The sequence below is a fragment of the Hyperoodon ampullatus genome (genome assembly GCF_949752795.1).
Source record: "Hyperoodon ampullatus genome assembly, chromosome: 2".
In the NCBI taxonomy this organism is placed as follows: Eukaryota; Metazoa; Chordata; class Mammalia; order Artiodactyla; family Ziphiidae; genus Hyperoodon; species Hyperoodon ampullatus.
Genome location: NC_136915.1, coordinates 2,433,020 through 2,458,573, shown reverse-complemented (window position 1 = coordinate 2,458,573; position 25,554 = coordinate 2,433,020).

Below are 25,554 nucleotides of genomic sequence, written 5' to 3'. Positions count from 1 at the left end.
CAGTATTTTTTTTTTTTTTTTTTTTTGCAGTATGCGGGCCTCTCACCGTTGTGGCCTCTCCCGCTGTGGAGCACAGGCTCCGGACGCGCAGGCTCAGCAGCCATGGCTCACGGGCCCAGCCGCTCCACGGCATGTGGGATCCTCCCGGACCGGGGCACGAACCCGTGTCCCCTGCATCAGCAGGCGGACTCTCAACCACTGCGCCACCAGGGAAGCCCAGCAGTATTTTTTTATGGCAGCCCTACCAAACCAAGACCCCAGTCATAGTGGATTAGGTCCCACCCTAACGATCCCACCTTACCTTGACTTCCGTCTGCAAAGACCCTATTTCCAAATAAGGTCATATTCACAGGTACTTGGAGTTATAGGACTTGAAGGTATCCTTTCGGAGAACACAATTCAACCTATAACAATGATATTAAGTCCAAAACTAGTCAACTTGGAGACATTACTAAACAATAAGAAGGAAAGACATACAAGTAGACTGAAATATTATTAATGTTATTCTCACTGCCATCATGGCCAGAAGTAAGACAAAATTCCCGCCATATTATCAAGTGTTCAGCAAATATGTGGACTCGCCACCTAAGTAGGACAGGAAGGCCCAGGTAAACAGGGCTGTGTGTCTTCTGCTCTAGCCTTGGGGTTATCACCTATAGCGGCTGGAACTTGCATCTAGGGTGGCCACATCACCATGTCTTGCCAACAGAACACATATGGCGGTGACATGTATCCCTTCCAGGAAAATGCTGTTAAGGTGGGTTCACTTTCCCCCCTCCCGCTTCTGCCAGAAGGTACAGACGATGGTGAAGGCCTAAGGCTGGATTCATAACCCAAGGGCCATGAATTTGGGTGGGAAATAAATTACAGGTTTATTTTCACTAGCCTCCCACTGATATACAGAACCTGTCTCCATTACGAACACAGGCCACCAGTAGAGCAGCTCATTAGCAGTGCCCGTGGCTCTGTCACAAACTGAGATCACAGGTATCCCCATATCACAATTTACTCCTCACTACGTCAAAGCTATGGACCCACTAGACCAGCTGCTGTCCTTTGATGAGTTAATAAAGAAGCACAGACATTACTGCAAATTTGTTGTTTAATATTTTGATAACTACATTCCAACATAATTTATTTCCTTTGTAATATTACATATTTTACTTTATTCATTTTAAAAAACTTATTTTGACAAGGGGTCCATAGTTACAGGCTGAATTGTGTCCTTTGAGCTGAAGGCCATTAACAGTAGCAAACACAGGAGGAGCTCGGTGTTCTCCAACTTCCTGCCTAAAAGCAGGGCAGGGATCTCCCTTTTGTAAAGGAAATTTCTAGCTGAAGTTTTTCTCCTCTCTCTTATCTGAAGAAAAGAAGGACTCTGGAGACAGCTGAGTCAACTTGAATGTGCATAACAAACCTTACTAAGCAACCCTTATTTACCACACATATCCTAGTATCTTCCCACAGCTTAACCACCCCCACCCCAGAAGTCCAAACCCCCTTTTCCTTTTTCTAGTCTCCTCTCCACAGTTTATCACCCTTTGTTAAATTTAAATGGTTAACTCCAGGTCTAACTGTCTCTTGAATTTTTCACTTCTTTTCTGGGAAGCCCCCATGTGCATGCATAATAAGCCTTCTCTCCTGTTAATCTGGCTTTTTGTCCGTTTAATTTGCAGGTCCTATCACAGAACATAAGAGGGTAGAGGAAAGAGGGTTTCCCCACACACACACCTGCTTTGCAGATGGGAAAGTGAGGCTTGGGAAGAGTAAGTGACGTGCTCAGGCTAGACAGCAGGCATAAGAGGCTGACTTTAAACTCCCCCGAGACGTCCCTGTTCTCAGTCACCCCAGCCTGCTCAGGAATCCTCCCTCCTCTGAAATGCAGCAACAGTTCAGCACTTCCCTATAAGCTTTCTTGTGCTGAATGCTTTAGTTTCCTAAGAGCATCTCCAAAACTCAAGTGTAGGTTCCTGGGGCCAGGAGCAAGATCGTATCTTCTTCCAATTCCCCTGCTGCTCTGTGTGTGGAACGGAGGCTGCCGGGGCGTCCAACAAGGTATGTGCCTGGTGTCTTAAGAGTCCAGCTTTGCTGTCCCCATTCCTGTGTGCTGTTGCCACAAGGCTGCCCCCAACAGGGTTTCCAAAAGGCTGGGATACATGCCACCACAGGTCCCCAAGGAGATTTTAGGTGGTTCCCTACAAACATTTTTATTTTAAAAGCTGAAGATTTGTTTTAACATGTATTAGAAATAGTACCTTACTAATATGTCAGTCTCGTGATTTCATGGTGTTACTTAGGACAACGCTAAGTAAAATAAATGGGGACGGAGAGGAATCGGTAGAAGTTGATTTAAAGAAAAGAAGGAAGTAGGACTTCCCTGGTGGCGCAGTGGTTGAGAGTCCGCCTGCCGATGCGGGGGACGCGGGTTCATGCCCCGGTCCGGGAAGATCCCACATGCCGCCGAGCGGCTGGGCCCGTGAGCCATGGCCGCTGAGCCTGAGCGTCCGGAGCCTGTGCTCCGCAACGGGAGAGGCCACAACAGTGAGAGGCCCGCGTACCGCAAAAAAAAAAAAAGAAAGAAAAAAAAAGAAGGAAGTAACCAGCAGGATAGGCGACACAAGTGCACAGAATCATGAAGGTGGAATAGAGATGGCTGAGGTTGGACCCACAGCTCTCAGACAGACCCCATCAGCCCCCAGGATCCATCAACCAATATATCACCAACCAGAGGAGTTTTGCGCGAGGAACAAGGTCTGCTCTGACCCCTCCTGCATTCGGGTTGGAACCTGCCACATTATTGAAATGAAAGAGCACAGAATAAAAGATGAAGTGTTGAGGGGAAAAAGCATAAAGAGCATCTCATTTTTGATAACAGCAAGTGTGAATCTGCACGGAGCAGCCCAGGAGCGCCCATCCTGCTGGGACTCAGCATAGCCAGCAGCCCCGGGCTGCCACTCCAGGAAGACGTCTGAACCCAGGCTCTGCACCCCACAGCCGGCACCTGGAGCCCCAAGACTGATACATGCCCCGACTGCCTGAGGGTTGCAGGCAGAGAGACGCAGATCCACAGCAGGGCTGCCACTGCTCTTCCTAGGACTCGGGGCCTCAGCAAGGAGCTCTTGCTTCGTTGAAGGGTTTCTGGTCTCAGTTCTCTGTTTATTCCAGCAGCGGTCGATCTGTTCCATCTTGATTCCAAGTCACACATTGAGAGCTGAGGGTGGGAGCAGGCAGCACGGGGATGTTAACAGTTCAGCCGCTGGAGGGAAGACCCCCTGGAGGGGTTTTCAGAGCCCAAGCTGCCCAAGGCGGTGCCGGGTTAGCCCCCTGGGATGAGTGACCCCAAGGCAGCGCCAGCTGTGGAGGCCACAGGCAGTGGGCTCCTTCCCTCCACACCTTGCAGAGGGAGGTGGGGGGAAGGGCCAGGGGGCCTGCTGGGGATCTAACCTGGACATGTATCCTGTCTTGGAACAGAGGGACCTTCCTTCCTAGCATCCCACCTTGCTCACCCAACACTTCCTGCCTGAATCCTGCCAGCAAGCCTCAGTACACCTGAGGTCAGCCGGCTGCCCCCACCTTGCAGGGACCGGGAGTTGCTGCCTCCAACCTGGAAAGAGAAGACACAAAGCACAGGCAGAGGGCGGATCTAACCTGCTCTCCCCTCGGCCTCCACACCGTCTCCTCCTACCTGCAAAGTAACAGCGTTCTCATCCACTGGTGTGTCCATCGTGCACAGAGCACAGCTATGGCCCCTCGGATCTGGGTTCTAAGAGGTTGCCACCCAGCTCAGGTGCTAGAAGCTAACACACACAGGTCCCCGCCCCCAGTTCCTGTGTGTGCCCTGGCAGTGGTACAAGTCTTTGCAGGTGTTCACTCACTCAACCCTCACTGCAAACGTACAAGATAGGAACTAACATCACCCCATTTTTCAGATGAAGAAACTGAGGCCAGAAAGTTAAAAACCTGACCAAAGATCCCCTCTCTCATGAAAGGAGAGGCAGGAGCTGAGCACAGGTGTGTGGCTGCCCAGCCCTCCAGAAAGTGGCGTAAGGTTGGAGAGACTGGTCAGCAGAGTCCCTGAACTGTCCAGGCCCCAGACAATGCTGCCCAGGGTTCCTCTCCTTCTGCATTTGCCTGGGATGTCATATCCCACTGTCGATTCTAGGGCAGTCTGAGGCCCATCTGTGCCAAGCTTTGCCCTGGGAGGTGCTGGGATGCCCAAAGCCTGCATTTCCAGCCCCAGGTAGGAGGGAGTCATGCTGGAGAAAAAAATGGTGAAACACAAAGAGGGGAGTATGGGCATCCAGGAGCCTGGTAACCGCTCCCAGACCAGGCCTGTAGGGGAGAGGCAGCCACTCCCCAGTCTGGGCCTGGCTTTCCTTCATCACACTTCTCACAGCGTGAGCAATTAACCAATCCATCATGTGATGGGTTGATTAGACCCAGAGCTCCAGGAAGCCAGGCGCCACGTCTGCCCTGTGCATCACTGGATTCCTGGACAGTGCCCAGAGAATGGAAAGTACTCAATAAATATGTCAGAATGGATGGACAGATGGACGGATGAGTGACGGATAGATGGTGGATGTGGTTGGAGGTGGATGGATGGATGGATGATGGATGATGGACAGATAGATGGATGGACAGATAATGGATAATAGATGGATGTGAATGGAGGTGGATGGATGGAGGGAGGTGAATGAATGGATAATGGATGAGTAGATGGATGGATGGATGGATAATGGATAGATAGATGGATGTGGATGGAAGTGGATGGATGGATGGATGACAGTTCTCCACTCTCACTCTTTTATGGAGATGAATTGTGTCGCCCAAAGATTCATATGTTGAAGTCCTAACCCCCAGTGACTCAGAATGTGACTTTATTTAGAAATACAGTCACTGCAGATATAATTAGTTAAGATGAAGTCACACTGGTGGCCCCTACTCTAATATGACTGATGTCTTTAAGAGAAGAGGAAAATGTCATGTGAAGACACAGAGATGCACAGGGAAGAGGCCGTGTGATGACAGAGGCACAGAGTGGAGTGGTGCATCCACAAGACAAGATCCCTAAGGATGGCCAGCAAACCACAGGAAGCTGGGAAAGACAAGGAAGGAGTCCCCTACAGGTTTCAGGGGGAGCATGGCCCTGCTAGCACCTTGATCTTGGACTTCTAGCCACCAGAACTGAGAAAAATCTGTTTCTAACGCTTTAAGCTGCCCAGTTGATGGTACTTTGTTATAGCAGCCCCAGGAGGCAGGACCCACCCCCAGGTTCCAGAAGATGACTGAGCAACACCAGCCACCAGCAGCAGGAGCCAGACGACTAGTCATAGTAATACTAGTAGTGGTACCAGCACTGGCTCTTCACCAGCTCCAAGTGCCTGCTGCTCATGACCAGCCACTGAGCCCCCAGGCCTGGCTGCACTTTGTAAAGAGCGCAGAACTCAGAGGCAGGAAAGGCCACGTCTGTGTGCATCTCAGTGGCCTGGGAAGCCCTTGGCTGGAGCACCTGCCTCTTCTGGTCACTACAAAAGCCACCAGTTTCCTTGAGAGCGTCTCCGTGGCACACACTGCTCCAGGATGTGGTACGAGGGAGCCTCCACTGGTGTGCTGGAGCCCACTCCCTCTGCCTCGGAGGCACCAACATTAAACTTTCATGGGAGGCTTCCCTGGTGGCGCATTGGTTGAGAGTCCGCCTGCCGATGCAGGGGACACGGGTTCGTGCCCCGGTCCGGGAAGATCCCACATGCCGCGGAGCGGCTGGGCCCGTGAGCCATGGCCGCTGAGCCTGCGCGTCCAGAGCCTGTGCTTTGCAACGGGAGAGGCCACAACAGTGAGAGGCCCGCATACCGCAAAAAAAAAAAAAAAAAACTTTCAGGGGTTTTAGGGTAGTTGTTAAGCACAACCATTATTACAGATTAGAGTATGTAAACTCACAATTAAACACATTATAATAGAACAAAGGTAAGTACTCAAAATTCCTCCTTCCCTAATGTCTGCCACATTTTCCTATTTTCTGAGCCCTTGAGGCTCCTCGTGTCTGGCGTGTCTGCGTGGGGTGCGCCAGGTGGTGGTGCATCACTGCCCCACTTCTTCTCAGCCCCACCTTTAGTCATGTCGCAGTGGGCTGCTTGAGATCAGCCACAGCAGGAGTACTTACACCACTGAAAGAGGCAAGCACTGGAAATCAAGGCTTAATTGGGGGTTTTTTTGTTGTTGTTTTTTTTTTTGCGGTACGCGGGCCTCTCACTGTTGTGGCCTCTCCCGTTGCGGAGCACAGGCTCTGGACGCGCAGGCTCAGCGGCCATGGCTCACGGGCCCAGCCGCTCCGCAGCACGTGGGGTCTTCCCGGACCGGGGCACGAACCCGTGTCCCCTGCATCGGCAGGCGGACTCTCAACCACTGCACCACCAAGGAAGCACAAGGCTTAATTGTTTGATATGCAGATTGTCTGGGCTTAGAAAATGGTAGAGACGATGTTAACAATGCAGATTGAATTTAAAAGTGTTAACACTGCAAAGAGCACAACATTGGAGGAGACAATCCTTCTAGTATTTGAAAAAGATCATCCAGTTCAGCAGGGAAGTCGCTCACATCCTCGACAAAGTGATGAAGTTCAGACATATGTCTTTGTGGTTTCACTTTTTGTCTTCTTCACCAACATAAAACAAAACCTTGAGCTAACACACACGTCGGAACTACACCTGTTAGTCAATTGCAAGCATTGGTTGGCAATGACAAATACAAGAGTTGGGAAAAAATCAACAAAATCAGTCTGTGAGATTCAATTGACCGTATGGAATTTACAGTAAAGAGAATTTTGTGTTTTATTATTACTGGTAAAGTATGTGTACTATGTATCCTTAACATCAATAAAATGTCTAAGGACTCGTGTGCAGACACTTCCAGAGAGCTGGGTGCTGGACATCACCAGCACTCCACTGACTCCGAGCTCTGCCAGCCTTGACCTCCTGAACCCCTCAGCCTTTCCCACGTCTTCACTCCCGGTGGCCACAGCTCACCTCTGCTCCTGGAAAATGCCCCGAGCACTGGCCTTGACCACACAGGGCCCAGCACTGCCAAGCGTGAGCTCTGGGAGGCCAGCTGAACACCCTGGGGCCCTACAGGAGAGAGGAATGTGTTTATAGGGCCAACTGCCAAAAAGAAACATCATTTCCACAGAAATGCAGACCCATCTGTTTCCGTGGGTGGGTCGTTCCCTGGTGGACAGGCAGGTTCAGGCTGACCCAGCCTGCATAAAGGAATCCCCTTTTCAAGTTATGGTGACTTGATGAAGACGGTCCTTGAGTAAATTTTTGTCAGCCTCCCCAAGCCCTCCCTCTATGCTTCGACTTTGGCATCCATCCTTGTGGGCCTGCATTGCCCAGTTGTAACAAGAATCCTGCTAAGGCAGCTCAGAGAGAACCCCCCACGTTGGATATCACCAGCCTCCCCCAGTGATGTCTGACCCCCTGGCCTGCCTTCAACCAGAATCCTCCTTACCCCTGGTGTCTTTTCGTGGTCATTTCCATCCACCGCTCCCACTCTTCTCCTTGGCTATAAATTCCCACTTGCCCTTGCTGTGTTCAGAGTTAAGACTATACTGAGGGGACTTCCCTAGTGGCACAGTGGTGAAGAATCCGCCTGCCAATGCAGGGGACATGGGTTTGAGCCCTGGTCCGGGAAGATCCCACATGCCATGGAGCAACTAAGCCCATGCGCCACAACTACTGAGCCTGCACGCCCTAGGGCCCACGTGCCTCAACTACTGAGCTCATGTGCTGCACCTACTGAAGCCTGTGTGCCTAGAGCCCGTGCTCTACAACAAGAGAAGTCACTGCAATGAGAAGCCTGCGCACCACAACAAAGAGTAGCCCCTACTCGCTGCAACTAAAGAAAGCCCACACGCAGCAATGATAACACAACACAGCCAAAAAAAAAAAAAAAAAAAAAAGACTCTACTGAGGTCTCTTTTCCCCTATTGCAATAGTCCTGAATTAAGTCTGACTTTACTGCTTCAGTTACCACCTGGCTCTGGTTCTCTCTGATGGGGTCTACCCAGGGCCCAGGATGGGTGCCAGGGAGCATGTCTAGCTTGGATTCAGTGGTAGGCTGTCTGGCCAAGGGAATTTGGCTTTTTTTTAATTGTGATCAAATATACATACCATAAAATTTACTATCTTCACCATTTTTAAGTGCACAGCTCGGTGGCATTAAGCATATTCATGTTGTTATGCAACGTCACCACCATCTGTCTCCTTTTCTTCTTGAAAAACTGAACCTCTGTCCCCGTTAAATGCTAACTCCCCATCCCCCTCCTCCAAGCACCCACCATCTTACTTTCTGTCTCTATGAATTTGACTCCTCCAGGGCCTTCATATAAGTGGAATCACACAGGATTTGTCCTTCTGTGACTAGCTTATTTCACTCTGCATAATGTCCTCAAGGTCCATGCATGTGGTGGCAGGTGTCAGAGTCTCCTTCCTTGTTCAGGTGGAATCACGTTCCATTGTTTGGATGGACCACATTGTGTTTGCCCTTCAGGTTCATCCATCCATGGACACCTGGGTTGTTTCCACATTTTGATGACTGAGTAATGCTGCTGTGAACATGCGTGTACCAATATCACCTCAAGACTCTGCTTTCAATACTTTTGTAGAAATACCCAGAAGTGGAGTTGCCGGATCACATGGTAGTTCTATTTTTAATATTTTGAGGAACTGCCACAGTGTTTTCCACAGTAGCTACCCCATTTTACACTTCCGCCAACCATGCATAAGAGCTCCATCTCTCCACATCCTCTCCAGCACCTGTTTTCTGTATTTTCATTACAAGCCACCCTAACGGGTGTGAAATGGTGTCTCACTGTGGCTTTGATTTGCGTTTCCTTAATGATTAGTGATGTTGAGCATCTTTTTATGTGCTTGTTGGCCATTTGTATGTCTTCTTTGAAGAAGTGTCTATTCAAGTCCTTTGCCCTTTTTCTAAGCTGGATTATTTTGTTGCTGTTGAATTGTGGGACTTCTTTATGTATTCTGGATGTTAACCTCATATCAGATACATGATTTGCAAATATTTTCTCCCATTCCGTAGGCTACCTTTTTATTCTGTTGATAGGATCATTTGATGCACAAAGGCTTTTCATTTTGATGTAGTCCAGGGAATCTGGTTTGGATTTTAAAGCCCAGTTGTTTCAACAAACATTCAGCCAGGCTCATATTAGGTCCTGGGGAAACAAAGAACGACCCAGAGCTGCCTGCAGTCTGCAAGGCGGACAGACTCACAAATAGACAAGAATAAATGGTCACGTCTTGGTGACAGCACCTAACACAAAGCTCTCTGGAAAACATAAACGCACACATGCACACAAACAGAGGAAACCGTGAGGACATCTGCCTCACAACACAGGAGACATTTGGGTCCTGTGCGCAAAAAAAGGGACCCCCTAGGACAGCCCAGGTGCCCAGGCAAAGGGTTACCCCGCAGCCCTGCCTGAAAGACAAAAGTCACAATCAAAGGCCGAGTGGCGTAAGGGGCAGGAACTGAGAGGAATGGGCTGGGGACCCCTTTCTCTCCCCCAACACTGAAACCCCAGGACCTCACTCCAGCCTGGTGCCCATAGTCCCCTGAGGCCCCATGACCTGCTGGGGACCTGAGCACAGGTGGAGCCTGTGACTCTCCCACACAGCCCATCTGTGGGCAAGGATGATGATCCATTTGTATTCATAAGACTATTGTTCAGAAGATTAATTAAAAGGCAAGTGTATTTTTAGCCATCTGTTCTAATTGAGAAGAAGAACTTAGAAATATAATTGTGTCATCTATAACGGAGGAACTCACACCTATCCTTCTTGGAATCAGAATATTAATCAAGGCTCTAAAAGAGCTTCAGCCACATGAGGAAATCACTGTTGTCCCTCCTCCTAAATTAGCCCAATTAAATGAGGAAGCTTTTAAATGTTTGGCTTTGGGGGTGGGGAGGATGACAGTCATATACCAACAAGGAGAAGACAGGATTTTCCCCACCAAGTCTGGGGGAAGCACATCTCCAGCCCCAGCCATGTCTCTGGCTGGGATGCAAGCCTGAGGGGCTGGGAATGAATGCTCCAGGTGTAACATAATGCAGCAGGGAAATCAGGTCGGCAACTGGGTGCTGGAGGGAGGTGTTGAGGGTCGCAGCCCCAGGCCAGCATCCCCTCGCTTCTACCTGAGCGACTCCTCAAAGCTTGAAGTCAGCAACCCAAAGCCCCTGTCCCCTCCGGGAGTACCAGCCCTTCGGGCAGCCAGACTAGTCCCTTGATGAAGGACAAGAAATAAAGAAAACAACCAGGCAAGATTGAACGAGGGGGTGTTTATGCAGGGTTTTGCTGGGCAGTCGTGCCTGGGGAGGGGGACACGCCCTCTGCAGACCCCAGGCCGTGCCACCTAGCCTGGACGGTGCTGGCCGGAGACAGGCCTGGGGACCCCGCTGGCCCCAGGGGGAGGAGGGGAACTCCCATAGCAGGTCACAGGCTCCACAGTAGCCCTGGGCTGGGGAGAGATGAGATTCTACACATGCCAGGGCCAGCGAGGGAAGAGAGCCCGCACTCCAGGGATGCACCTTCTGCCAAGCTCGTCCTCCTCCTCCTGGGAGGCTCCCTGGAGCATCCTCTCAGCAGGCCCCGGGGGCTCTGCTGCGTGTCCTAAGCCACATCGTGGAAGCCCGAGGATCAGCCGCACACCAAGGGACACAGTGCTGTGGATGGAAGGCAGTGCGAGTAGAAAACGCACACACTCGTGTGCACATGCTCACACATGCACACAACCGGGTTTGTGCCCATGTGCGTGACTGCACACGTGCAACCATGCACACACGTGCACACGGGCTTTAAAGAGAGGGTTAAATCCTGAGCCTGAATATTGACTTGCTTGCAGATGCTGTGACCACGACATTCTCTCTATTGCAATAGACTCTCACCCATCACAACAGTCCCTCCCACATCTCAATGCTCCCTCCCCCATCACAATGCTCCCTCCCCCATCACAATCCTCCCTCCCCCATCACAACAGTCCCTCCCCCATCGCAATGCTCCCTCCCCCATCACAACAGTCCCTCCCCCATTGCAACGCTCCCTCCCCCATCACAATGCTCCCTCCCCCATCACAACAGTCCCTCCCCATCACAATGCTCCCTCCCCCATCACAATCCTCCCTCCCCCATCACAACAGTCCCTCCCCCATCACAATCCTCCCTCCCCCATCACAACAGTCCCTCCGCATCACAATGCTCCCTCCCCCATCACAACAGTCCCTCCCCATCACAATGCTCCCTCCCCATCACAATGCTCCCTCCCCCATCACAACAGTCCCTCCCCATCACAATGCTCCCTCCCCCATCGCAATGCTCCCTCCCCCATCACAACAGTCCCTCCCCCATCACAATGCTCCCTCCCCCATCACAATGCTCCCTCCCCATCACAATGTTCCCTCCCCCATCACAAAAGCCCCTCCCCATAAAATAGTCCTTCCCCCTTTCGATAGTCCTGGTAATATTTCTGTGGCCCAACTTTCTTGTGACTCGGCTTCACTCCAAATCCTGGAGTTGACATGACAAAGGCAGAAAGCCCACAATCTCTCCTGGTGGGGGTGGGGGGAGGGAACCAGGCTGAGCGGCAAAAGCCAGACCCTCTGTGGTGGGCAGGGTGAGGAGAAGGCTGGGACCCTCGCACGTTACCAAATCTTGTCCTGTTCCCCGAAACGTATACAATTCACCGAGCCTGCGTGAACCAGGAGTGCAGGAGCGAGACGGGCAGGAGGATGAAAGCAAAGAGAAAGCGGTAAGATGAACTAGAAACAGATTAGCACTCAAAATATGTGCAAGGGAACGTCTAGGCACTTGCTAGGAGCATCCTGAAAATTCGCTCCAGAGGTGTGGACAAAAGACACCAAGAAGCGGGGCTTCCCTGGTGGTGCAGTGGTTGAGAGTCCGCCTGCCGATGCAGGGCACGCGGGTTCGTGTCCCGGTCCGGGAAGATCCCACATACCGTGGGGCGGCTGGGCCCGTGAGCCATGGCTGCTGAGCCTGTGCATCCGGAGCCTGTGCTCCACAACGGGAGAGGCCACGACAGTGAGAGGCCTGTGTACCGCAAAAAAAAAAAAAAAAAACACCAAGAAGGAAAGCAACTGCCCAGAAAAATCACAAACTGCTGCTCCATCCCTGCTGCTCACTGAGCACTTACTGTGGTTCAGATGCTGCTAAGAGCTGCACACACAGAATGCTGTCCAAACCCCACTTAGCTTCACTTTACAGAAAAAGAGAAGCCGCCTGGGCAACGTGTCTGAGTCCACCTAGCTGGCAAACGGCTGAACCAGGAGTCAAACCCAGATGCACCTACTACCAGCGCTCAAGCCTTGAATCATTCTTCTATGACAAGACAGAAGACAAACCCATACAGAGGAAGCTGGGTGACGGACTCCCAGATCTGCATGAGGACCCAGTCAAGGGGCCGTCTTTACCACTAATTCGCTGCAGTTAATCTAGGCTCAAATTTCCCAGTGCTGACTGGAGTTCACTGGGAACAAAAGCTCTCACGACCTTCATGACCGTGTGAAGTGTCTTCATGTGTGCCGCCGACTTCATGTGGGTCCCAAAGCCCAAGTCCGGAGCCCCTGCCTCCCCTTTCTCCCCTGTGGGAGATGCCGTCTGGGGGCATCACTCCTGAGGGTTCGCAGGAGTGAAGTGAGCGCTAGGGGCTGAGATTAACACCATGATGGTATCCAGTCAAGAGGAATGCATGGCTTTCATGAGCTAAATCATACCCTGTGCATCGCTTATCGATTTTTCCTTTTCCTCGGCCGGCTGGAGCCGGGAAGGCTGCCTTCGCTGTGTTATTTCTGGTGGTTTTTATCCCAAGCGAGAAGAGAAGTAGCCTGTGTTTGCAGAAGTTAAAGCGCTAACACAGAAAGCACAGGCGGGTGGAGGAAGCGGGTGGGAGACGTGGGGGGATGTGGAGCGAGGAGACAGGATGGGAACTGGGGCTTGGGGCAAAGGACGAGAGGATACGGAGCTTCCTGGAGCTGCAGAGGAAGGCTTGAGTTGGGGGGATAAACTGGGAGGCTGGGATAGACACACGACGATATGTCAAATAGATGACTAAGAGGGACCTACTATATAGCTCAGGGAACGCCCCTCAATACCCTGTGATGACCTATATGGAAACAGAATCTAAAAAAGAGCGGATATATGTGTCTGTATAACTGGATCACTTTGCTGTATAACTGAAACTAACACAACATTGTAAATCAACTATATTCCAATGAAAATAATTTTAAAAAGGGATCAGAAGCGCCCTTTGCTTTAGATCCCAAGTCACAGACACAGAGACCCTCACACCTGTAAGAACCCTCAGGGGGCGAGTTGGGCAAACTGCTCTGGGTTCCACAGCCGACCTCGCCTTTTCCTTGGACATCAGGCCAGGCTCCTGGGCTCTAAATCATTGCTCCTGCGAATTCAGACTTCCAGACCCCACCCTCCTCCCAAGCGGCCTATGAATAGGCCTATGAATAAGCAGCCCTCCAGGCCCGGACTCACACCGCCCCCCCGCACCCCTGGCCTGGGATGAAGCCCACTTCCCAGGGGCACCACTCCTGCCCTCCACTTTCCTTCTGCCCCAGGCCCGACCGTGGGTCTGAGGTTTCCTGGCACCTCTGGAGAATGGCATCCAGGTGGTGCGAAGGAGAACCCCCGCCCTTGCCAGCCGGCCTGTGGCCCCATGTGTCCAGACCTGGCCCCAGAGTTCAAGCCCCTGAGGGTTAACTGGCCGGGCGGGCCCTCGTGTGGCCTCACCGACCCCCGCTTCACACATGCCACAAACTTCAGGCTCCCCTGGGCCTAGCACAGAACCACCTTGTCCAGACTGTCCGTCGGTCTGTCTGTCTGTCTGTTGTCATCGCTCTTGTCCCTGTGATGTGGCAGAAGCAGTGGGTGTGTGACCTGAAGTCAGACGCACCAACGTGTGTGACCTCGGAAGGTCACTTCACTCTCCGGAGCCTGTTTCCTCCTCTGCACATTAATTAGTAGCGCTTCTCGGACCTTGGTCACAGGGCCACGCCCACCCCAGACATGGGACAGAAGAGGGAGACGAGAAAGAGCCTTATGGCCAGCAGAGCGCTGGACCAAGTGCAGCCTGGAGCTGGCGCATCCAGGTCGAAGGAGGTGAGAACTGAGGACAGTTCCGGGTGAGGCAAGGCCACCCCAGCCTGGGCCCTGAGGGAGGGAGGGAACCCCGGTGCCCTGCACCCATTGTGCGGGTAGAGGCCTCACTGTGAGCTGTGGGTGCAGCACTGGGCACTGCGAACGCAATGGTGGGCGGGCGAGACAGAGACCCAGGAGCCTCGTCCAGGGACCAACAGTCAGACAGCTGTGCCACATCCTGGTGGGCAGTGCCGAGTTCAGGAAAGGAGCATGGCAAGGAAGAGGGTTGGGGGCCGAGACTGGGGTCCAGCTGTGTTAGGTACAGCAGTCAGGGCCAACTCGAGGTTGGGAGCAGAGGCTGGAATGAGGGAGACCGGGCCTGGGGAAAGATGTGAGGGAGAAGGTTCTGGACAGAGGGGCAAAGACCTGCAGTTCTGCCTTACAGTGTCCTAAGTACTGAACTGTGCCCCCAAATCCCTAACCCCAATGTGACAGTGTGAGGAGGTGGGGCCTTGGGGAGGTGATCAGGGTGAGATTAGGGCTTGAGGGTGGGCCCCGTGATGGGGTGGGTGCCCTTGTAACAAGAGGAACAGACCAGAACACGTGAGGACACAGCGGGAAGGTGGCCGTCTGCAAACCAGGAAGAGAAGCCTCACCAGGACCTGACTTGGATGTCCAGGCTCCAGAACCATGAGGAATCAGTTCTGTGTTTATGCCCCTGTCTAGCCCGGGCTGACTGAGACGGGGTCTCTGTCTGGCTTTGGCATCAGGTCACGCTGGCCTCGTAGAATGAGTCAGGAAGTGTTTTCTCATCTTCTGTTTTTTGGAAGAGTTTCTGAAGTTCTGGTAATAATTCTTTAAATGTTCAGCAGAATTCAGCCGTGAAGCCACCTGGGCAAATATCTGGCATGCTGGAGGTACAACCCTGGGGAAGCTGGGATCACTGGGAACCAAGACAGGGAGCAGCCTCGTGCAGGGCCCCGCAGCCTCAGTGAGGAGCGTGGGGACACCCAGGGAGAGGCGGCAGGAAGCCCTCTGTCGCTGGCAGCATGGACAGGCTCTGGCGGGACAGGAAGAGTGGCCGGGAGACCGGGGGTGGTCGGGGGCTGAGCCCTCACACCACACAAGGGAGCTCATCAGGGTGGGCACTGAGATGTGTCCCCTTGCTGGAGTCAAGGGCAGGGCCCAGAATCAGCCCGGGGTCACCTTGGAGAAAGGCCTCCCAGGCTCCTGCCCATCCCAGCCCCACGGCCAGGTGCCTGGCCCGGGGGGGGGTGTTTCCCACAGGGGAAACCAAGCCCTGCTCTCACAGCAAACCAAGACAGCCCTTGACACCGGCAGAGGGAAGAGGGGAAAAAAAAAAAAAAGAAGACAATTTACAATTGCAAATTGGAGCTTCTCTCTCCCAGCCCGCCCGCCAGGCAATCTAGTGCAGGAGACAGATGGCCAAGAAGCGTTCCAGGAACGTGTTATGACACATCGCTGAGCCACGGAGAGCAGACGGCTCCAGAAGGGACAGGCTGCCCGTCACTCCACCTTGAGGGGCTCCTGGAGGGACTCTGGGGACAAGGGGCGGGGACAAGGCAGGAGCCAGCCCCTCTGCCTCACTGTGTGCTTCTGACCGTCCCTCTGCCCTCAGCCCTCACCATCGTGCAAGGGGGTCAGAACCTCAGGGCGCAGGGACCCGAGAGTCACGGGAACGGAAATCACAGCTGAGCAGCTGTTGGGGGCGGGGGAGGGGGGAGGACCAGACACCCCTCTCTGCTGTGTTTTGAATTCAGGATGAGGAGGACAGTCTGTCCAGGTGTTGGGCCAAAACACTCCACCCGCTATCACAGCAAAGAGCTAGGCTCAGGGTGGGGACCCCGTGGGAGGGGCGGGGAGGGGGAGAGAGGGCCCCCCAGCGGTCTCTCCACTTTATGCAAATGAGAACAGGTGTGCAGGAACCCGGCCCGTCTGCCATCGCAGACTCGCATCCTTGATTTCGCCGATACCGCAAGCAAGGTCTTCCTCGCTCCCAAATGCTGCTCTTTTAGGGAAAAAAAAAGCCCGTGTTGCTGCATGAATGGGTTTTCTTAGTAACAGTACTGTCTGCCATTCCTCCTTCCCAGAGCTCATTCACGTACGTGGGGATCTGAAGGCCTGTCGCCTGCAAAGACCAAGGGAGATGGCAAAGCGGACCTAGTACAGACCCTTGGAGGGAGGCGACAGCTCAGAGACCCAGCCCCAGGAAGCAGGTGGGGGACAGTCAGGGCCTGACAACAGCCTGACACAGTGTTCTGGTCTGAGGTGGGGGGCAGGGGAGGCTGGGTGAGTGGAGGACAAGCCAGGGAGGCAAGACCCCGCAGCCCAGGTCAGACCCCAGACCTCTAGGAGGGGCTGGTTGAGAGCGATGGGGGCGTGGAGGGAAAGGGAGTCCCCGAAGCTAGAGGGCTGGCACCAGACGTGGCCAGGTGACAGCTTGAGGTTTGGTCAGAGCAAAGGGACTCCAGAATTTTCTATGGCTGAGTCCTCGATGCAAATTGGAACTTTCAACGAGATGCTAAGAAAAAAGTGTCGACAAGCAGAAAGAATTAAAATACACACATACATTTGGATTCAGCAGTGGCAGGGGAGTGAGCTGGCTGGGAGGGAAGGAATGGGCGGGGCACTCCAGCCCCCGTGCCAGACCCACCTCTTCTGGCGCCTGCTTTTCTCCAAGCCACCATTGGAGCATCTGTGTCCCAGCCCAAAACCAGTGAGAACAGAAGCACCAAGGATCCGGAAGGTTCCCAGGACCGAATGGTCCTCTGTGAGATGTTAAATGTTGTCAGCATAAATCCAATCGATTTCACAAAGCGTTGTCTTAACGCACCACCTGCTTCTCCCTCAGAGAAAAGAAGTGATTAATAGTGCTAACCATGGAAATGGAAAAGCCCTGGAAGGTCATTTGAGGCTGCGCCAGGCTACACCCAGATTGGCACCAGGCCACAGACCTTGTTGGGCCGTGGAGAGGGCCTTGGGGGGAAAGCAAGTCCCAAGGTTGTCCGGCCGCAGCTCAGGGCGGCGTGACCCCGGCCCTCCTCCTACGGCAGAACCTGCCCTCGGGGCCCCTCAACCCCAGGAGGGAAACCCCTCTGTTCCCAAAGGCTGAACCACGCTTGGCCTCGCCCCACGGCACAGAATGAGTTGTCCGTGGACAGATCAGCCGGGGTTCTTGAGGTCACTGGGCTCCGGAGACGTGGCCTGTCTTGGTCACCAAACACATGGGGCAGCGTCAGGGAGAGCACTGCAGGTGGGGATTCATCCTGGCAGGCGGGACTCCCTTGCTCACTCATTCATTTGTTTGATTTGCAAATTGTGAAATTAATTCCACAAACATTTACAGAGAGCTCTTTGAAGGAACAAAAATGAAGGAGTTGGCAGAGTCCCTGTTTTAGCCTCTGTCTCACTAACTCTTGGGCTTCACAGAAGGTCTCAGGGCCCTTTTGCAAAGCTGCTCCCAGCTCCAACCTAAGGACACCAGCAGGCTGGACCCCGAGGCCATCGGTTCACATCCTGATACACTATATTTGAACCTTGGAAAGTCACTTCATCGCTGTGTTGATTTCTCAGGCTGCCGTAACAAAATAGCATAGGCTGGGAGGCTTAAACAACAGAATTGTATTTTCTCACAGTTCTGGAGGCTGGGAGTTGGAAATCAAGGTGTCGGCGGCACTGGTCCTCCGGAGGCCCCTCTCTTTGGCTTGTAGATGGCCACCTTCTTGCTCACATGGCGGCTCCCTGTATGCAGGTCTCTGCGTCCAGATTTCCCCTTCTCATGAGGACACTAGTCATGCTGGGTCAGGGCCCACCCGATGGCCTCATTTGATTCTCTCTATAAAGACCTATTTCCAGATAAGGTCATGTTCGCAGGTACTGGGGCTAACACTTCATGTGGATTTAGGGGGACAGAATCAGCCCACAAGGACCTCTAGGTCTTGATCTGCCTAAAGCCGCCCGACTCTCCCCCAGAGCAGACCTGAGGACCTCCTGGGCTGGGGCCTGTGCTATCGGAAGGAACGGGTTCTCCCCTCCAAAGACCGGAGTCAGGTGAGGGGGCACGGGTCTTCACTGTCCTCCGAAAACCACAGTCTCAGCGGGCTCAGAGGACGTCAGCAAGCACTCTGCCAGCAGAGAAAATCCTTTAAGAAAAGCCAAGTTGCCTCGCAGAGACCTGAGCATAAGGTCGGAACCGTGGCCCCGAACCCATTCATTTCTCCCCGATAATTGTGCCACCTGCCTAGCCGGTGGCATTAGATGCTAACTAAGACCAGCTCTTCAGAGGCACAGAAAAAAAGAAAAAGAAAAAAGGCAGCCCCTTGGAGGGAGGATTTTTGGCATTTCATCTGAATTCCATAATGAATAATTTATACAAAGGCTTTATTGGAACCCAGCTCTCCACAATAAACGTTCCATGAGAACATACTCAAATATTTCAGCGTCAGTGTCTCTCTGGTGGGTTTGGCTGACAGCCCAAACCAGATCTGAGTTGCTACATTGCTTATTTATGAAAAATGTCATCATCTTATTTTTATTTGCCTTTTTCCAGGCATTCGAGGGGTGATGAATTTGAGGGGCACAGGTGGCAAACGCAGCTGCTCCTGTGAGATCCAGGAGGGAAGGGAGACCCTGAATTTTGGAGCAGGAAGTGAGGAGAGGGGACCTTTTTGCCTGCAAACAGCAATGAGGAGAGAGACAAGGAGTTGAAGAGCCACCTGGTTTCTGGGCACAGAAGTGACATAGGGCCACGTGCCCTGGGCCGTCCTGAGCAGGGTGGAGTGCAGGCACGGGGGGTGGGAGGGGGTCGGGAGAAGCCCCCAGGTATCCAGCTTAGGAAGGGGGGTCCAGAGTGCAGGCCTGGGGACAGGAAGGCTGGTTTATCCTCCCGCTTGATGGGTTACTTGGTCTCTGCCAGGGTTCACTGTCTCGTTTATAAAACGGGAAAAACAAAAGTCTACACTCAGGACAGTCACGGGGGTTTAACAAGGGGATGTGGGCAGCCTGGCCAGCACGTCACCACTCACGCACAGCAAACGCCTGTCCGGTTGACGGGTGCGTGGCCCAGGGCCTGGAATGGGCAGGCCACCAGTGAGAACGGTCACTTCTGATGTGACTGTTTCCATGACAGCAGGGAGGGGTGCTCCTGACTCAGCTACAACGTCCAGAGGTAGAGCCCCTCCCACTCGCTGCCCCCAGGGTTCACACAGACTCAGCATCAGTGCTGTCTTAATATTTTATCTTCTTCATTCCTGGATTCAACTCTTTTTGTGTTAAACACCCTGTGTGTGCTCAGCTTCCCTGCCATCAACATCCTTCTGAAACCCTCACGATCTCCTGGCCCTTTGTGAGTCCAGTGGGGTTGCACTGGGGGCCCAGGGAGGGGATAGGGGCGGAGGAAACCCCAGGCTGTGGCTCTGCCTTTCCCATCCTAGTCAGCTGAGTGGTGGTCCTGGTTTCCAGGCCGTCAGCGCCACCTGCATCTCAAGAACTCTGGGGGGAAGCCGAGGGTGCCTGAGCAGCCCCTGCTCTCTGCCCGCTGAGGATGTTCTGCTCTGGGAGCAGGGCGCAAAGATGGGGTCAGAGGGGAGGTAAGATGAGGTGGGACCCAGTGCCCTGGGAACCACGGAGAACATCCCATCTTGAAAAGACCTTGGTGGTCCTCTTAGGCATAGTGGCCTGCCCTGTGGATGCAGGCATCAGCCCCCAGCCCCATCGCTGACTAGCCGGGCGACTTCGTACAAGTTTCTTAACTTCTCTGCCCCTCTGTTCTCTCATCTCTAAAATGGACAGATTATAATCCCTTCCAGATGGGACAGTGCCCATGCAGCCCAGGGCACAGTGCCCGTGTCGTTCCAAGCATGCACCCGAGAAATGCTCGTCTGGAGAGAAGAGAGGGAGACCTGGCGTGGGGGGGACATCCCATTGTCCCTCAGTGCATCACTGGCCCACAGTTCACCTCTCCCACTCCTTCCCATAGGACCCCATTTTTGGTCTGGTGTCCACCCTCCTCCGCACTGGCCATGGACTCAGGAGGCCCATTCCTCTCTCATTCTGGGTGGATCCCAATTCACCGATCACTGTATGCCATCCTCCTCCTCGGTGATTATTTCAGCCAATCAGCACACAGAATTCCCCTGGTGACTATTATAGGTCCAGGAACAGACACGTGACTAATCAGACTGGCCAATCAGAGGGATGAGAAGGACTTTCACCCCATCTATCTTTCTCCCTCTGGGTGTGAACGAGCAGCTTGTCCCATCACCGGCCGGGAGCACCCACCTTAAAGCCATGAGGGAGGCTGCCTAAGGACAAAGAGAGGCAGAACCAAGGGGATTACAGAACAGGGGAGCTGGGGCCCTGACGGTGTTGTGTGCAACCCACCTCGCCCCAGAACCTGTGCTTACAGGAGACGATGCATCTGTTCATAGTTAAGCCATCTCGAATGGGCTCTTCCATTACTTGTGAGCTGAGGCGTCGTCACCGGCACAAGTCTGAGAGCCATCCATTCACTCATCATTCATTCATACTGTCTTTGCGGAGAACCCAGTATAGCAGGGCACTGTGTCAGCTGTAAGGAATAACAATCCAAATTAGGAAAAGCCTTCTGCCCCCAAGTGCTCATAGCCCAAGAGGGGAGACAGACGCATAAACAGGCACACACACCACCCAGGGGAGCATGGGATGAGGAGGGAGGATCTGGTAGGCACCTGCCAAGCCTGGCTGGAGGGGTGGGGCTGAGTGGAGCGGGCCCGGGGAAGTTCCCAGTGGAAGCAGGTCTGGGCTCTGCTGCACCAGCCATCTTGGGACCTGTGTGCTGTGGTTGAGCTGTTTTACTCATGGTCCCTTGGATGGACCATCTGACCCCTGAGAAAGGCCCCCTATCTATAAAGGGAGAGGGTCTCAACTGCAGCAAGACCTCCATGGCCTCTCAGATGTCCAAGCCTGGGCAAAACTCACACCAGCAGAGGAGCACACAGTGGGATAAAGGAGGAAAAAAAGTAACAGCCAAATTAAGGTTTTCACCAGAATTCTATTCTAAGCTTTTTGAGAAAGGTCACCTCGTTTGTGAAGACCCACACAAAAGACTGTCAAATTTAATTCAAACACAGCCCTCACCATCCCGGAAAGGCCCTTGAGAAGGGCCTCTGGAACTCCCTGCTGAAGCATGATGGCCATCATGCCTCTAATGGGGCAGGACAACAGTGAGGTGGCCGAGCCCCGCTGCCTGGGATTGACCTCACCTCTCACAGCTGAGTGACCTCGGCAAGGCTCAGTCGCCTCCTGTGAAAAATGAGATAACAGTGGTGCCTACTTCCAAGAACTAATGTGAAAATTCTACAGATAAGAGAAATAAAGTTCTTAGAACTATTTCTGGTATGCATTTAGTGCTCCATAAGTGTTAGCATTATTTTCTAGACACTCTAATCAAATGGTCTATAGGCAGAGGTTTGTGCACTTGGCCAAGTGGGATAACAGGGAGTGAACTTACCTTCCCAACTAAAACAACCCCCCAGAAAGAGAAAAAATACGTGAAACAGTTTCTCACACCATGGACATCAGGCAGCAAAGGAAAGTAATTCCTGAGACATAGGAAATAAACCAGGTGAACCCGAAGATCACCCTCACCTGCTATCCTGGGTGAGTTTCCAGGCTGTAGCACAGGTGCAGGAACACAGGCAGAGCCCAGGGGACCCTGAGAAGAGGACACAGAGCTGAGAATGCAGGGAGACCGAAGCATCCAGACTTCACAAGACAGAGCACTGGAGCGGAGAAAGCTGCAGAGAGAACTCTGAAGACCTGCAGAAGATCCCCTTCCAGTATCCAGCAAAGGAATGATCAGTGCACATAAGTGAGAAGACTACCCACAGGTGCAGAAAGAAGCCCCCAAAAGTGTTAGTGGGAACAGTGCCCCGTGCTCACACAGGGCTGAAAATTGTTACTGTTCTCACCACCAGACTGGGAATCCCCATAATTCACGGGGCATTGGGTAGAGCATTCAGAAGAGTCTTGCCTCAGTCGTGGGGATTAATTTCCCCGAGACCAAATGCTGATCTGGTCTAGGAGTGACTGTTAGGGGTAATTGTTGCTGATCTGCTGGTCCCACCTAACAAATCTTAAAAGCAAGGTATGACAGGATCCAAATGTTCCCAAATAACTGCATCTCAGAACAAAGCTCAGGAATACTTTAGATCTATTTTTTAAAAATATATCCAGCAGCCAACGATGTAAAATTCCAATGTCTGGCATCCAAGCAAAATTTTCTAAGCATGCAAAGAAGCTTGAAAACACAACCTGTAATAAGAAGAAAAATCAATCAAATCAGAACTGACATAGATGTTAGAATTAGCAGACAAGAACATTTAAAAATTTATTAAGGTCAACGCAATATTGAAGGAGAAGAACACAGTTGGAGAAGTGATGCTACCCAACTTCAAGACTTACTATAAAGCTATTGTAACCAGGGCAATGTGGTACTGGTGAAAAATAGACAAATAGGTCAATGGAACAGAATAGACAGCCCAGAAATAGACCCACATAAATATAATCCACTGATCTTTGACAAAGGACCTAAGGCAATGGAGCAAAGATAGTCTCTTTAACAAATGGTGCTGGAACAATTGGATGCCCACATACAAAAAAAGAAAATCTAAACACAGGACTTAGAGCCTTCACAAAAATTAACTCAAAATGGATCATAGACCTAAATGTAAAACATAAAGCAATAAAGCTCCTAGAAGATAACATAAGTGAAAACCTAGAGGATCTCAAGTGTAGCAGTGACTTTTCAGCTGCAACACCAAAGGCATGATCCATGAAATAAATAATTGATAAACTGGGCTTAATTAAAATAAAAACTTCTTCTCTGTGAAAGACAACATCAAGAGGATTGGAAGACAAGCTCAGACCAAGAGAAAATACTTGCAAAAGACAGATCTGATAAGACTGTTATCCAAAATATACAAAGAACACTTAAAACTCAACAATAAGAAAACAAACAACCCAATTAAAAAATGGGCAAAAGACCTGAACAGACACCTCACCAAAGAAAATGTACAGATGAAGAATAGTCATATGAAAAGATGTTCCACATCATATGTTATCAGGAAAATTCAAATTAAAACAACAATGAGATACACTACACACCTATTAGAATAGCAAAAAAAAAAAAAAATTCTGGAACACTTACAACACCAAATGTTGGCAATGATGTGGAGCAATAGAAATTCTCATTCACTGTTGGTGGGAATGCAAAATGGTACAGCCACACTGGAAGACAGTCTGGTGGCTTCCTACAAAACTAAATCCAACAAGCATGCTCCTTGGCATTTCCCAAATGGATTAAAAACTTATGTCTACACAAAAACTTGCACTTGGATATTTATAGCAGCTTTATTCATAATAATTGCCAAAACTTGGAAGCAACCAAGATGTCCCTCTGTAGGTGAATGGATAAACAAACTGGTACATCCAGACAATGGAATATTATTTAGAGCTGAAAAGATATGAGCTATCAAGCCATGAAAAGATATGGAAGAAATTTAAATGTGATTGCTAAGTGAAAGAAGCCAGTCTGAAAAGACTACATAGGTATGATTCCAACTATATAGCATTTAGGCATTGGAGGCAAAACTATGGGGACAAAGATCAGTGTTTGTCAGGAGTTGAGGAGGGAAGGATAAATAGGCAGAGAGCAGGGGATTTTTAGGACAGTGAAAATACTCTATATCAGATTAAAATGATGTATAGGGCTTCCCTGGTGGTGCAGTGATTAAGAATCCGCCCGCCAGTGCAGGGGATGCGGGTTCGATCCCTGGCCTGGGAAGATCCCACATGCCGCAGAGCAACTAAGCCCATGCACCACAGCTACTGAGCCTGCGCTCTAGAGCCCGTGAGCCACAACTACTGAGCCTTCATGCCACAGGTCCTGAAGCCCGCGTGCCTAGAGCCCGTGCTCCGCAACAGGAGAAGCCACTGCAATGAGAAGCCCGTGCACCGCAACAAAGAGTAGCCCCTGCTCGCCACAACTACAGAAAGCCCGCATACAGCAGCAAAGACCCAACACAGCCAAAAATAAAAACAAACAAATAAATAAACTTATTTTAAAAAATCATGTATATATGTCATCATACATTTGTCCAAACCCAAGGAATGTACCACACCAAGGGTGAACACTAAGGTAAACTATGGACTTTGGGGGACAATGATGTGTTGATGTAGGTTCTTCCTTGGTGAAAAATGTACCATCTGGTGAGTGATGTTAATAACAGGGAAAGCTATGCATGTGTAGGGGCACAGACTACGTGGGAAATCTCTATACTTTCCTCCTAATTTGTTGGGAACCTAAAACTGCTCTAAAAAATAAAGTATTTTTTAAAAGTTATTACAACTCTATGCCATATATTCAAAAAGTTATAAACATGTAAAATATTTTAAAAGACTCAAATCAAAGTTTTGAAAACAACAATATCTGAGATGAAAAATGCACTCGTAGAATTAATAGCAGATTAGATGTTTCAGGAGGAAAGACCAATAAACGTAAAGACAAAACAATAGAAATTATCCAAACAAAACACAAAGAGAAAAAATAGTTTTTAAAAATTAAAAGAGAATTCATGAACTGGAGGATAATTTCAAACAGCCTAAAATACTGAAATTGGAATCCCCAAAGAAGAGAACAGAAAATCTATTTGAAGAACTATGGCTGAAAATATTCCAAATTTGATAAAAACTACAAACCCACAGATTTAAGTAGCTGGATGGACCTTAAGCATGAGAGAAATAAAGTCACATCATAGTCAATTTGCTTGACTTCAAGAATAAAAAGAAATATCAAAATCAGCCAGAAGAAAAGGACATGTTGCATAAAGATACACAAAAATCAAAATGAGAGCAGATTTCTTATTGAAAACAATGTAAGCAAGAAGACAGTGGATGAACATCTTTAAATTTCTGAAGAAACAAAAACCTACAATTCTATACAGTGAAATTATCTTTAAAAAATAAATGCAAGGATTCCAACTTCAGTTAAGTTGAAGTAAGCACACTTCCCCTGACGTCTCCCACTAAACATAACTAGAACACCTGGACCAGTTATTTGAGGACTTTGAAAAGCAAATAGAGCAGGCCGATTGAGGAAGAAAACAAGATTTTCTTTGAAGCACCACCAAATCAGCAGTGAGTTCACCATTTTTTTCCTCTAGTATCACTTGGCCTGAACACAGCGCAACTCACAACGTGAAAGTGAGCATTGGCACAGACAGAAAGCTTCAGGGGAAGCCCTCTAATTCTGGCTCAAGGAGCAGGAACAGAGCCTCCTAAATGCTCAAGGAAAATGTAGCAATCCCATGTCCTTTCTCTCT